This window comes from Aptenodytes patagonicus, chromosome 1, assembly GCF_965638725.1.
Source record: "Aptenodytes patagonicus chromosome 1, bAptPat1.pri.cur, whole genome shotgun sequence".
Taxonomy (NCBI): domain Eukaryota; kingdom Metazoa; phylum Chordata; class Aves; order Sphenisciformes; family Spheniscidae; genus Aptenodytes; species Aptenodytes patagonicus.
In genome coordinates this window covers 40,309,693-40,325,584 of record NC_134949.1, presented here as the reverse complement: position 1 = coordinate 40,325,584, position 15,892 = coordinate 40,309,693, and the positions used below count along the sequence as shown (strand labels likewise).

The window sequence follows — 15,892 nt, the reverse complement described above, 5'->3', positions numbered from 1 at the left end:
ATTGCATGCACATGAAATGCACTTTAATCTGGGCCTTGTTTAAAATTGCCTTCAAATGCACTACTTTGGAAGAAGAAAAAGCTATGAAAACATACAGATTCGGTTCTACTCTTCAGAGCAACTTACATTGCTACAGACAGCACAGGCAGTAATACTGTGTTAGATAATTTCAGTCATTGCTTTTAAGACCCCATATTCATTCACTTGGCCAAATTGCAGAATGCACAAGCCTTTTATGCCCAAATACCTCCTTTAACCATCTTTAAGGCCGAACTGATCAGATTTTTTTTTTTTTTTTTAAGTAGCTAAGATAGTTCAATCATTTCTGAATGTTTTTAAACAGGAAAACATCCCCCCTCCAGCTGAAAACATTTTAAAATCTAGTCTGTTGGGATGCTCCAGGACTTGAACACTGTGCAACACTGACAAGCAGGGCATGTCTTGTCTTAGGAAGGCGCTGTGTACCATCACAAGGAAGACCTGCTCAAGTTTGCTTCAGCTGTAAGGCTCTGCAACACCACCCCGCTCACACGCTACGCTGAGATCGTACACAATTTCACAACTTCTCTCTGCTGATCTACAACGCACGTTTCACCTTCTTGCATGAGACCTCCGTGCAACGGTGTGGATGTAAGCCTAGCCACAGGACAGCTAAGGACACTTCATCCTAGGACTGAGAAATACTTTAATTCTCTTAAAAATCAGTTGGGTGCCATTAGGAGGATAGCTAGGACAGAGGGGAGGAGGAAACCAGAAGAGGAACTAGAGTTCAGAACAGGAACAGAAAAAGAAACTGCACAGAGAGAGAGACAGACGTATAAGATGCTGATGCATCTGAAAGCAGAGAGTCCCAAAGACCCAGCCACTACAGCATGCAGAGCAGCAGACCCTGGGCTCAGATCCACCACATGGATTTCCTCATTCTTTTGGTGTACAGTCAATGGACCAGGGACTACTGTCAAGATGTACCTCTACCCTCTTCTAATTAATGAGGCAGAGACTACAGAAAGAAAACATGTCTAGCTAAGATGTTTAAATGTCTCATATGTTAACTGATTTTACGCCTGTCTCTTAAGGTTTGTCTTTTTTTTTCTATTTTAACAATGCTGGGGGAGCCACATGAAGATTTTCACAAGTGCCTTCTGCTTGAAAAATTTCAAGAGCCTATGCAGAAGCATTAACCATTCACAGCTGCAAATTAAATGAAAGGTATTTCTGTTATGAAATATTAAGCCAATGCCTCAGTTTCTCTTTGTAATGCATGGCTGTCACCTCAGTGAGGCAATATAAAAATATAACTTTTTCAAAAATGTATTATAAAGCACTTCCATGAAACTGTAGTGAGGAAATTTGGGAGAAAACATTAATCCAGAATTTACTTACAATTTTGGATAGCATGATCTGAACAATGGGATTAAAAAAGAAAAACCTCAGTGAGCAAACACCATGCATCCTGTCCAGCAAATGAGGCCAGAGTCCTCTGGGAAAAACAGCATTTGATCAAAAAACTATATAATAGTGATATGCAGATGGAACCTCTTAAGACAGGAAAGAAAACCTTTATTCCAGCCTTTCTTAAATTCAGATTGCCTTGCTTTTGCAATTTTAACATTCACTGAAGCAGGGTTTTATGTACCGACTGAGGGAGGGGTTTGTTTGTAAAAAAACTTCAAATGCTCATATAAACACTGACCTACATCTCTCTCAGTTTATGAACTGAAAATCAGACAATTTGTGGCAATACAAAGACTAAGTATCACGAAGAACAATGAGGTAATCCAAAACTTCGCTTTTCAATCTCAAATTGCTGGGGAAGCAAAGAAACAGAGTGAAAAGAATAGATGAAAAAGAGAAAGAAAAGTACAGGGACAAAAAAACAAACTGTAAGAATACATAAGGTAGAAAAAGGAGGCATTCTGGGAGCCCAGGAGACAAAAAAGGCTAGCTAAAGTGTTCTGCATTTATCTAAAACCCTGTCTTCGGATAAAAATTAAGTTCACAGCATCATGTGCCTATACTAACACTGGGAATGCCTTCATCACTTGACGGAACATAGTTGCTCCTCTCTAGATTTATATAGTAACCCAATTCAAAGCTTCTCACACTAAGTGAAAAAAATTTAAACTACTAATAGCTAAAATTTCAAAGCATAGTTGATGTTACAAAAAATGTAAAGGAAATATTACAAAATGAATATGTGAGGGATATGACCACTTCAGCAGTGTTGCATAGATTTTTATCGCTATCACTTCATACATCAACCCCAAATTTAAATTAGCTCCTCATAACAGATGTACAATTACAAAGTACCACTAGGAGTCTCATTCTTACTCAAGGGACATATTTCCATCAGTAATCTAGCCATTTGTAATTCTGATTTTTTGCCGATTTTATTTTGCCAGTTTGACAGTGTCCACAGAGGTCAGCCTGCTGACAAGAGCAGGAACTGGTGAGGTTTCCAGTGAAAGACAAGACCTTGCCGTGGAACCCAAACCAAACCTGCTCTATCAGCGGCTGTCCATCTTGTTCCAAGATAGCCCCCTTACCCTGACACAGCTGGACTGTCACCTCTGAGAGAAAAATACTGAGTTGTTCTTCAGAGGAGAGAGGAAAAAAAAAAGGAAAAGAGAAAAGGATAACGTGGGCAGAACCATGGTAGCTGCATTCAGAGAGAAGAAACACCACCAAAGGGAATTTTCTTTTGTTAACCAAGGCAAAACTTGGTATGTCTTCTGGGTTTGACACTACAAAGCATGAGGGCAACTGATTAGGCAAGACAATTTTCACTTTTTTTTTTTCCTGTTTCAGTATTAGAGTTTAACATTGACAACTGGATTATTTTAAGTGTTCTTCATGCATAACAATTTCAGAAGGTTACCTTCTAAACAAAATCTGTCATTCTCTTGTGGTTTTATGTTTTTTTTTCCTTTCCAGTAAAAACAGTAACAGATATTTTAAAGTGTCACTACAATTATTAGTGACTAAGAGTTTTCACAGAAAACATGTTCACAACCAAAATATCCATGCCTCAGAAGGATCAAAACATACCCACGCAGTTTTAGAGAGTGCCATGGCAAGGGCAACGTTAGAGGGATGTGAGCTCATTCTGACCCTGAGTTAGTCAATGAAAAGACTATCCATTCATTCTATATGTTGCAAGTCAAAAAGGCAGACACTGAAGAAACCCGACATAAAATTTCAAAGTTTTACTTAATTACAGAGGGAAGGGGGGTTACACCATCTTCCACAAAAATCTAAAACTTTTCATAAATAGCAAGTTATATGAGGAGCGTAGGATAAACAAACTAACTTCACAAAATTAAATTATATTAACAGGACAATTAAGCACTTAAAGTAAATAGTGTGTACTGACTCTTTACACAAAAATAAATAGGAAGTTCTTTTCACAAAACTCCCCTCTCCTAACAACCCCTGTGAACCTAGTGATACCAACAGTTTCCTGACACAACCCTGCTCAAAGCAGGCCAAGAAGACTCCGAGATAAAATGCCAACAACCACCAGGGCGTCCTCGACATTAGCAGTCCTCTCTTACCAGTGGACAGACAGATGACAGACAGCTGTGGTGAGAAAACTTTGGAATACACTCTTAAAAAAAGACTGGGCACATAAATGCTGAAATACACAACCAATGTGTTATTCTTGCATTTGGCTCCCTGGATTACTACTCTAGAAAAAGAGGAAACAATACCAAACAGAACAGAGGAACATATTTACTACAAAAACATTGCATTTCTCCTGTACAAATGCAGTATTAACTGACAGGCTAGGCCCGGGCTGACACACCAGGCACAGAACAACATGGCCTGACCTGCGCAGGCGCTCTCTCTCTGGGGTGCTTCCCCCACCCTTGCCCTCCTGTTCCTTGCCTTGCCTACCAGAGGTGCATGCCTGCTCCACCGTGGCTAGGGCACAGTCCCAGGCTTTCTACACAGAGAACATGGCACTTGGGAGTCCCTCAGCACCAGCAGATGAACATCCTTCCTTCTCCCAGAGCCACAGTGCTCTAGCTGTGTCCCAGGGCTCTCTAGAGAGCCCAGAACTGAGAAAAATGCAAAACATAGCTATTCACAAGGCAAAGCTGAGTAGCAACGATTTTGTGTTGGACATCCTGCTCCTTCCCCTCACAGGCATACTCATCAGTTCCTCAAGAACAGGAGGGATTGTCTCCTCATCACCAGGATAAGGGGGATGGTGTCCACAGGCCTCCAGGAAGGGTGGTGCAGTGCTTTGTGGTTCTTTCCCCCCAGTACACAAGCTGGGTCAAGAGGGTTTCCCAAGATCCACAACCAAATGGAGAAGGCACAGGATGACAGGCCTTACAGCAGGCTGACACCTACTGTTGCTACCCACTCTCCCACTGAACAGCCCGAGTCCAACCTAGAAACAAAACTTATCCATGTAGAAATGGCACATATCTACCTATCTGAATACGTATATATGCTGTTTGGCCTCAGGAGGACAAAGGTAACCCATACTTTGCCAAGGGTAACCCTCATACTGAAGCATGGGCTTCTGGTGTTATAAATCATAGAATCATTTAGGTTGGAAAAGACCTTTAAGATTAAGTCGAACCATAAACCTAGCACTGCCGAGTCCACCACTAAACCATGTCTCTAAGCACCACATCTACTCCACATCTTTTAAATACCTCCAGGGATGGTCACTCCACCACTTCCCTGGGCAGCCTGTTCCAATGCGTGACAACGCTTTCGGTGAAGAAATGTTTCCTAATATCCAATCTAAACCTTCCCTTGCACAACTTGAGGCCGTTTCTTCTCATCCTATCACTTGTTACTTGGGAGAAGAGACCAACACCCACCTCACTACAACCTCCTTTCAGGTAGCTGTAGAGAGCATTAAGGTCTCCCCTGAGCCTCCTTTTCTCCAGGCTAAACAACCCCAGTTCCCTCAGCCACTCCTCATAAGATTTGTGCTCTAGACCCTTCACCAGGTTCATTGGCCTTTATAATAAATAAATTATTAGGTAATAAATACCAAGCTTTACAAATTTTTCAGTCTTTCAGGATGACCTCCATGGTTGACAAGGAAGTCTGAGGGCTGACAGTACTTCCCCTGCTCCAAAGTTCTGGATACTTGACCTAGACACTGCTACGAAATTAAATAATTTGAATTGTTCAGGTAAAACAATCATTAAAAGCATCTACAAAATCTCATTTATTCTTAAAGCTGCAACCTAATGAAAAGACTACCTGTTTGTTTAGTTTTGCAAGTATCTATTTCTTCAGATTTCAGATCCCTTTGAATTCACTCTTCACTGAACTACAGGATCCCTCAGGGAAAGAGAAGGGCCTTGTAAAATGAAGCACTTGGGATATCAGTAAACAACACTAGAGAAAATTAACTTTTATAAGGACAGTAATAGAACAAACAATGGATGTCTCTGTTTTGGCCTCAGATTTTGAGACTCTCAACTTTCAATCCTCTACTCTGAAATTTCAGCTGTGCTCTTAACATAAAAATATAGTACCTACTTCAAGAAGTGGTAAAAAATGAGAACCAAGTTACTCTAATAAAGTTATAATTCTTCATAAATCCAATTTCTGTCCCTTAAATTATTTACATGACAAGTTTGTTCTGTACAGGTGTCATCCTATCAGCAAGACATGATGCATTCTATCATTTAATTTAACATGTTATTTGCAGCCCGAATTCAAAAAGCATGAGAAAAGTCACATTAAAGAGATCAAAACATTGCTAAGACTACAGCAAGAGATGTACAACAGCTCAGAGAATAGTATAATTTGATCATAAACGTCACCTAAAATACTGAAAGAAAAATGAGGTTTATTTTTAAGCATATTTCAAGTTTGCCCTCAAAGTTGCATTAATGCAATTAACATCTCCTTTTCACATCTGCAACATCCACAGACTTTCAGAACTCTCACAGTTAGAGTGCAGAGCCAGATTATATGAGAGGTCTGTGAGAAAATGTAACATATGAAGTGCACATACCTGTGAGCAGGAATCCACCGGCTTCTTTGAATTAGAGAAACAAATGTCTAACGCACTACACAGTACTTTCAAACTGTTGGTTTGCTCAGATATGCCAAATTAATACTGTAAAACTCTGCAAATGCAGAGGAGTAACATATCTAACTGTCCAAACAAGAAATTTGATATTCCTAAAACACCAGCAAAGTTACTGTTTGGCCACACTGACAGGGAAAGTATTTCAGATGTAAATACCCACAATCAAAAATTATGTAGGATGTGTTCTGCTTCATACCAGTGGGGATGAAGCCTCTAGGTGCTAACAATACAAGAAGTGTTACATAAGACTATGCACTTAATTTTGTAATGTGCTTCTAAAAATAAGTACTGCACTGGAATCTGTTGCAGAGCCATGGACAGTTACATCAATGTGCACAAAGAACAACTGCTCACTTGGAGCAGAATATTAGATTCGATTCAGATTAGAGTTCTCTCCTGCCAATCCCAAAAACTACTGAGCCATCTGAGACTAAGAAAGATAATTTGGGTTCATTAAAAAAACAAAAAAAACCACACTACACTACTAATCATAAATACAGACATATTCATTTTTATGAGCAGCAGAATAAAAACTAGTTTCTTACAGATTAGTTCTTTTGTTTCTTAATACTTCTCCCACACCACGATAACCCTCAACTTCCCCCTTTTCCACATCTCTTCATGACTCTCCCTACTGCTCCAGGGAAGAGTTGTGGTGCAGACACTCTGGAAGTCTACATGTGCTCACAGGCTGCCTGACCAGCTGCCATCCTACAGAATACATACTAGATCAGGTCTGACTATCTCTTTTCCAAGAGGGTGCACTAATTTGGACTTCCTTCCTCTACCTAGTCACAATTTTATGAGTTTTGTAGGACCATAATTTGAGTTTTAATTCCTCTTTCAGATTTAAGTTTACATATATAAATATATTTATAACTATAAATTAAATGCTTAAATTTTGAGTTAACTCAAAAGCTGGGTTACCTATATACACTGTATACATGTATTATAAGTTTTTATATATACATACACATATATACACTCACTGGGGGGGAAGGACAGACAAACCAAATAATCTCATAAATCACACCTCCTGAGAAAAACTGAATCAAAGCTTCCTAGGTGTTTGCTTTCTTCAAACAGTATTAGATACTGCAGAATTAACTCAGCATGCATTTGCCTAGATTAAACTTCGTTCTTCCCTCACTATCTCTGATTATCACCGCTCCTCTCATTTTTACCTATTTTAAAAATTTAAAAAAAAAAGTTACAGCTAATTTCATGGTCATGCATCACACTGCTCTTCAAAATAACCCCACCTGAATTTATCAATATTGCTTCCCCTATTTCTTGCAGATACAGACATAAAACAATCCATTAAGCGTATCCTACTATCAACAGATTTCACTACCACTGTTTATTCATTTGCAGCCTACACTATTCCTCTTCAGGCTCTTTGCTAAGTACATTAACAGCGTGGCCTGCGGACTACACTTAGTCTACTGAGTTTTAAAACACACCTCACAAAATGTTTTTGTTTTAAAAAACAGACTCTGCAGATGCAGGTATCCGCTAACATAGAAAAATCCAGCAGCTGTATTAACCTGCTGCGGTTAAGGGGCAGTCAAATATGCCGGTCATTCCTGGTTGCCAACCAGACCTACATTTCGCCATCCCAGTTTTCAAGACTTGTTGACCTGCTCCTATAAAAACAAATTCAGTCTAGTAGCGTATTTAAGAAAGGGAAGCTTGAAATTGAATCTACAGTTAGGACCCTAAAAGAACTGCCAGATGCCTTAAAAAAAAATTAAAAATAGGTCATTTAAACTGAAGTTACATGTCTTTTGGAGACAAATAAAAGATCACAGCTAACTTCACAGTTTGCAAATTCCTAATTAAACTGTTATGAAAATACTACTTGCTATCAAGCATATACTGCTAGTAGCCACAATACACACCTACCTGTGATAAGGAGGGCTCAGAAGAGCACCAGTCTCTTGGAAGCTACATTTTGCCCTTTCAAGAAATTCGGAATACTTCCTGTTTCATCATAGATGTCCCACAATATACATGTTCTTATATAACTGAACTTCCAGAAGTAGGGGGAAAACAAATCATGTATTTATTGCCCAAAACATATCATCCTGAAATTGCCAAAAAGTTTCCTAAAAAAAGTGAACTCCGTATCACAATAGCACACTTCAACTTCTGCCATGAAATAAGAAGAGATACTGACTTATTCTCATGTATAATGCTGATCTTAATCAATTTGATCTTGAAGAAGCAACTCACTAGAAATGTGTGTCCACAGTAAGTCAGCAATACCTTTATACTTTATGATGATGCTTTTGACATGTTGAAAAAGGTACACCACACAGCAAAGTAACAAGAACAGTACCGACATTGCAACAAATTAATCAAATATCTCATATAAAAAGATTTTTTACTGCAAACAGTTTTACAGGCGGACACAATATTGCAAGGTACTTTTAACGTTCAGAATTGCTCATCATCTCTTCAGTCTTTCAAAAGTTGACACTGCATACAGCTCTGATTTATTTTTTAAAACCTTTCAGATTTCCACTTCTCCACACCACAAAGCATGGTATAAACTCTCAAGAAGAGAAGACCTTCTTCTATACATTTTTTTCACCTACTTAGTCATTACATAAAATACCTGCTTCACAGCTATCTTCCTGCTTTATACTTTTTTTTTTTTTAAATATATTTATATGTAACAAGTACCTTCTCACAAACTGCATTACTACTGAATGGTGAAATACTCCAAGCATATACCTGAACAAGTCCCCTATACAGCAGAGCAACAGAAGGAAGGTTGGCAGACCTTTTTTCCATCATTATAATTCTCTGGCAACACTTCCTTTGCAAGAACAGTTTTCACAATTAGAACAAAAAAATGCATTAAAAATAGTTACAAAGAATAGTCAGTCTACTTCAAACAATGCAAGGTTTTAGTAGGCTGGAAGGGGAAAAATACTATTCCAGTGAAGCTTGAAGAAAAAACTCACACAGTCATATAGACTGTATGACAAGTACACAGTCCACTGACGCAAGCATTAGTTACTTATTTTGCACTAGGATGGGCATCTTCCTACAATCCTTAGACAGAAAAGATATATATTTTATTACATTATCGTCTGTGTTAGGAAGGCAGCCTTAGAAAAACTTGTTTGTCAAGAAGTTGTCTACAAATCTCAACACTAACAGTTTATAATTTAAAATACTTGTGGTTAGTTTAATGTAATTAGTCATACTGCTTGTTTTTGGTGCCTGGAAACTCCTTGCTATTGTTTTCAAATACACACATTTAGATTGTAATGAAAAATGTTGTGGACGTACAATTCTAAAATACGTACGGACAAACAATACAACTGCCGCCTACCAAATTTGGTATAGGGCCATTTTTGGGTTTTTAACATTGCTTTCTCTAACTATGTATGTTAACTGCTACCGGTATCTAGTTCCACAGAAGCCTTGAACCATGCAATTAAAACACAGGAAAGCACTATCCTCTTACTACAGACTAGAACTCAGCTACGAATTGGTTAAATGACTTACCCAGTCACCCATCACTTCAGTAGGTATCTGAGAAAGACAGAAAGTGTGCTCCAATTCTTATGCTCACGCTCAATCCATTGGATTACTGTCTGCTCAAGTGAGAGTAACACAAAGTAGGAGTTTCCATTTTACTTCCCACAAATACACCAGCGTTTTATACTAGTTTTCATTTTAAATAAACTATACCTTTTTACAGGTATAGTAACAAATATACAAATAACTTGACCTCAGCCAACTATATTCATCCATCATTGATCTCAAATGCATAAAAAATTTGAAGGGAGAACTTTGAAAATGCTTCAGAAGTTCATTAAACTACTCACTGCAACCAAAAAGAATCCTGAGTGACATGGAGTACAAGATGATACTTAAAAATACCCCCCAAAAATTATCCCAAATCAAAAGGAAAACAGGAGGAAACAATGGTTTACTTACTAATGAATTTCTGACCAACAACTCTCACATTGCAATTCAAGAAGAGAAGGATGCATCTGAAAAAAGTCTCAATTATAATCAAGTTTTAACCTACCAGCATCATCTGAAAGGAATCCTCCTAGGAAATGTAGAGTCGTGAAATTAAACGTATTAGCAGTGCAAAGAGCGGTCAGATGGCAGAGCAAGCAAGTCAAGGGGAAAAAATAACACATGCTTTTCTGTAACAGTGCTGATAACCAATGCTATCTCAAGACAAATCGGGGGGGCTCAGTCACCTCTTTGGGCAAGGATCATTTATACCTTGATTTGGGGCCTATTACACAACCAGACCAGAAGCTGAGCTAGTACACACTACCGCAATACAAATATTCAATTTTCAGCAGAATATTATAAATGAAAGATAAAATATAAATTAAGAGCAATCTGAACATTTTATGGGTTGGTTTTTTTTTAATTTTTGCTGATACAAACACAAATAGATTTTAAATCCTATGTAGAAATCTCTTACCGATTAGCACAGGCCATGTTTGGTATACACACACCTTCTCTAAAAAGAAAATAATTCTATAAGGACAATTTTAAACATCCTACTGTGCAATAATTTCATTTGACACAACTCTTCCTATGCTGTTATAATGCTCAATAAAAGCATAGTTAGCTGTCAACATACAGCATCCATCCTGAAAACTCACACACGAAGTTAACTGTCAACATGCAAGTAGGTGCTTTTAAGTCAACGAGACTACCCACAGACTTTCAGTTGTTCATATGTTTTTACAGGAACCTGGGTCAGGAGACCAACACAACACACACAAACACAGAACATATGTGCTAAAGCACATTTGAAATAAAAAAAAAAAACAAAAAGAGAAGAAAAAAGAAAAAAGCCAGCCGTATTCAGGAAACACAACTGAAACAGGTTGTTTTGAATTACTCAGTACAGTGTATCTGAGACATCAGGATAAATTTCAAGCAAAAATATTAGCAGATCTCTGTTGTGTAGAAGAATGTTTACATACAATTTTTTATTTATTTATACCTCAAAAGCCCAGATGAAGCAAAGCTAACCTAACTTGAACTTCGTGGCTTTTGACAACAACCACTGTAATTCATGTATACACTGTATTAATAATAATTTTAAAAAATGAGAAAGACTATCACTTAGAGAGCAATCATTTAAATCTGTGGCAAAAAAAAAAATTGTTTTGACTTACTATGGTACTGTACCTCTATATAAACTGGCACAGAGCTTTCTGAGCTAACATTTAGAAACACACACAACCAATACAACAAGTATTCTGCCAAGAATTTAAGAATTTTTTATATTTATTTTTTTTTAAGAACACATTTTTTAAGGTGCCTTTTAAAAATCTGTATTCAAGCACATTATAGCTTTAAGGGAAGACATAATTAAAAAAAGTTAAATACGAGGATCTACTTACTTTAGAACAAAATTCTGTACTTGGAAGCTTAGGTGCACTTTCTATACTGCCTCGTAACAAAACAAGCAATTCAATGTTTCTCTTAAGTTTCCACATCAAGTCAGAAAGCCAGCTGCAAGAAACCTCTATTTTAATTCACTTAATACACTGTGGTGTATTTTTAAGTACTATTCACTTCTTGAGTCAATAACAACAAGGAGGTGCAAGATATTTTTGAATAAACAAAGTTATGATACAAGACTGCTTTAAAGCTATAATGAGTTTACAACTTCACAATTACTACGCAACAGACAGACCCTGGCACCAACGCAAAAATAAGTAAAATTTTTTAAAAAGCTACAGCAGAGGCTAAAAATGCAATAATGTTTCTAATTTCAGAGTTAATCTCTATCTAGACAGAAATACATTTAGAAGTATAGCAAATACAGCAGAAATACTTTCTGAGAGCTAGCATTCCACTGCAGCCACACACAACTTTCATATGAAGGGACTGAGGTACACACCAAGATTTTCAGGTGCAAACAGCCACTTATGGGACCAGTTTTTAGCATCAAACTTCAGGACATGTTAACAGCCCTATTTTTTCTACTGAATACCAATGCTCTAAAATTAGATTCTTTTAAAGAGAATTCAAATCAAATTTTTTATAAATTCCAGGGATTTTTTTTTTATTTTCAGTTCTTAGCCAAGGGCTTTTGCTTTCATTTGTTGGTAGAACTGACACACAAATGGGTTACAATAACAATGACAACTTTGACAGCAATATTAAGTTTCTAGAAGAGACGTGTAGACAAGGTTTATCTACTACTACACTCTTAGCTTTATCAACAGCTTCCTGAAAGCGAAATGGAAATACACTTGCAAGTCAAGTCAGTTAGCTCATGATAGCAAGTATTCAAATCCCTTCCTAAAATCAGAAGCAGTCAACACCTTGAAGTTTAGCATGCCGGCTGAATTCTCAACATAAACAATAGTGGAAATTGGAAAAGAAAAAAAAAAGGCATTGGACACATACATAGTCTTCAGGATCATAAAACTGGATCTTGTGAGTTGTGTTCTATTAACACACCACCACTCTAAGAGAACTCGAAGTACATCAACACACACATAACAATTCTTCCAGGTCCAAGGAAAGATGCCTTTGCAATATAAACCTAAACAATTATTTTGCTCTTGCAGGTCTTTACAAGTTTTAACAGTCTGAAACACATCCAAGTTTCCAGAAACATGAAGGTTTCCACTAACTGATGTGACAGCAAGTTTGATCATCTTAACTCTTCAGCTGGGGGAAGGGAGTTTAAGACTAGCAGCCAGTCACCAGCACCAGATGTTACTGCCGTGCAATCACACAGGAATGTCTGCTTCACACACTCAAGTCACACGCACACACGTACATATACAAGAAGGAGACACAAAAAGTTCTTATCTTCCCCTGGGGATAAAATAGTGCAAAGGTGGAAACAAGTTTTTCCCCGATAAAACAGACTTACAGCAGCAATGAAAACATGCTGGTGTTAGATGTGGATCAGCAGTAGAAGCACATCTAACACCAGCATGTTTTCATTTTCTCATATTACAAAACCTCCAAAACAAAGTTACCTGTAACTTCAGAAAAAAAACCACCCCAAAACAGAAATGCTAAACCTAGGACACCTGGTAAGCAAATCCTTGTTTCCGCCAGGAGCACAGGTACACTAACTACAGCGTGTAAACACCGCCTCTCGCACCCTTCCCCACCGCTCTAGTGTCCCCCTCTCACCCCTAACCTGTCACCCTCTGCCACCTCCCCCCCCCCCAGCCCGCACCTGCACACTCCCCCCGGGTCAGGTTCACGCCAAAGCTTCAAACCGCCGCCCCGGCGGACAGGGGAAGGCCGGCTGCTTCCTCCGGGGGCAGCGCTGGGGAAAGCGGGTCGGTCCGCTTCAAGTTTGTTTTACAAACACGTCCGAGGGAACACCAGAACCTGTTTACACACCACCTTAACCGCCGCCAGGAGGAGAGTGGAAGAGGCGCAGGCAAAACAGATATTTTTCGAAAGAAAACCAACCAGCAGTACCCCTGTCTCACCCCCTTTCTTCACCCCGGGCCTTCCCGGGGACCGGCGGAGCAGGCCGCAAGGCCACTCCAGCGAGGCGCGCAGCCCGGCGCCGCCCGGGAGCGGGGCCGGCGGCAGCCCCGGCCGTGGGTGGCAGGTTTCGCTGTCCCGGCGCCGGGCCCGGGGGGAGGCGGCGGGCGGGGGCTAGGCGGCCGCGCACCCCCGCCGCAGCGCGGAGACGGGGCCGGCGGGGGGCGCGGAGGCGACCGCCGCTAGGCCCGGGGCCGGGCTGGGGCAGGCAGCGAGGCGGCGGCGGGAAGGAGCCGTCCCGGACGGGCCGAGCGGGCCGCGGCGCGAGCTGCCAGCGACGGCCGCGGAGGATGCGGGGCCCAGGCACCGCTGGGCCGCGGCCTCGGCCGGCCCCGGAGCGGCGCCCGGCGGCCGCCGCCGCCCGCGGCCGCGGAGGAGGGCGGGGGGCGGCGGGCCGGGTCGGGCCTGCGGCTGCGCTCCCGGCTCGGGAGCCGCGCGTCCCCCCCGCTCCCCCTCGGAGACAAAAGCAAACGGAAACCCGGCGGGACGGCCCCGGGCCCGCAGGGCCCCGCCGCGGGCCGCACCGCCGCCTGGCCCTCCCTCATCGGTCCGCGGCCGGGACGGCGGCAGGGCCCGGGGCGGCGGCGGGGGCCGGGGAGGGGGCGGCTGGGGCCGGACTCACCGCATGAATTTTCTTGTCCCGCGGATCCAAGATGGCTGAGTATCCAGCACGGAGGATGCTGGGGGAGCAACCTTTACCCTCTGACCCGGCCGCCGCCGCCGCCGTGACCCCGCCGCCGCTCGGCCCGGCAGCCAGCGCCGAGGGGCGGGGGCAGGCGCTGCCGCACGGCACGGCCCGGCCCGGCGCGACGCGGAGCGGAACGGAACGGCCCCGCGGGGAGCGGCGCGGAGGGGCTGAGGGGGACGGGGAGGAGGAGGAGGAGGAAGAAGAAGAAGGAGCAGCGAGGCTCGCTCGGCTGCGCTCCCTCCACCTCCCGCGGGAGACGCGGCCCAGGGCTTGGGGCCGCGTACGTCGGCGGGCCCGCGGCGGGGCACGTAGGCCGCGGGGCGGCCGGGCCCCGCCGCGCTCCACGAGTCTAGCGGGACCGGAGGCGCCGGTGCTGACAGAGGCGCTGCTGGCCGGGGATGAGGGGCGGCGGGCGACGGCACCCGGTCCGGCCCCCATTTTGTGAGGGGAGAGGGCGGCCCGGCCCGGCCCGGGCGGCGCGCAGGCTGGGTGCGCCGGGCCAGGCCGGGGCAGAGAGGGAGTGTGGGGGGCGAGCAGGGTCCGGGAGCAGCGGGGCTCCCCGGTCCTCTTCTCACCCTGCGGAGGCAGGAGCTCCCAGGGGTGCCGGGGGGCTGTGGAGACCTACCCCGGGTGGCTGCGCTCCGCCATGAAGCGCCCCAGCTTCCGGAGGGGGTGTCCCATCACCTGTGACCCCGGACTGTCAACTCTCCCTGGGTTAGAGAGCGCGGAAAGAACGGCCTGGCCTTGCTGTAGGCTGTGCATTAGCCTGTGGAGGATCTAGGTCAGGAACTACTGTCCTGATTAGATAAATTGTGTGAAAGTTCATATTTTCTCTGTCGGTGAGGTAGCATTGGGCAGGCAGGCCTTGCCATCCACTTTGTTACTAAAATGGAAAAGCATTACCAAGATGACAGAACTGGACTTTTTTCTTTAATTTATCAACGCTGAAATCATGTATGTTACAACAATGGCTCAAGCAAATGCAAATGCTGATGCACAAAACACTCATAATGCAAATAATCCCCTTGAATTCAACGAGACTATCAGTGGTACGAAAGCTAAGCCTGTCCACAAGAGTTTACAGGATCGAGGCCAACATTATTTGTGAACTGGCTTCTCTGCTCCATCAAGAAAAATAATGGCGCTTCTACCTTAATTTGGTTACGAAATCATCATAAAGTTTAAAATACTCAAACAAAAAGATGAGCGTATAATACTTTGCCAGAAATAGCATGTTTCTTTCAATAATTCCACATGTTTTCTTCTCAAGTTTGATTTTGGAGCTCCAAACCGAACTTAAGTGTTCAGTAGGTTACACAAGGATATTTTATAGAAACGTTAGTACCTACAGCAACATGTCTGTCACCATAAACATGTTTTGAAGATGAAAGAACACAGTCTTTCAGCTAACATAGGAGACCAGTTTCTTAATGCCACCACCTTTTTGTGCAGCACAGTTACATGCTGAGCATGAGTGCCATGTCGTTGAAATGAATGTCTATAGACTTTGTCCAAGAAAATACTGCATTTTATTATTCTACTATTTTAACCTTTCCTTTGTGACTCAAATACTCATGCATTTGCTATAAACAAATCATTATAAAACA

The 15,892-nt window shown here is 42.2% G+C and overlaps 1 protein-coding gene across 3 annotated transcripts in view; it reads right to left on the bottom strand.

Moving 5' to 3' along the window:
* The window catches only part of CNOT2 (CCR4-NOT transcription complex subunit 2), a 96,744-nt gene extending 82,474 nt beyond the window's left edge, over window positions 1–14,270 (bottom strand). For 2 of the 3 annotated variants that reach the window (XM_076332864.1, XM_076332845.1), the window contains exon 1: window positions 14,220–14,270. The gene's annotated coding sequence lies outside the window, so the exon portion shown is untranslated. The remainder of the gene's footprint in view (window positions 1–14,219) is intronic. The other variant, XM_076332855.1, reaches the window with a different exon arrangement.
* Window positions 14,271–15,892: the final 1,622 nt, after the last annotated feature.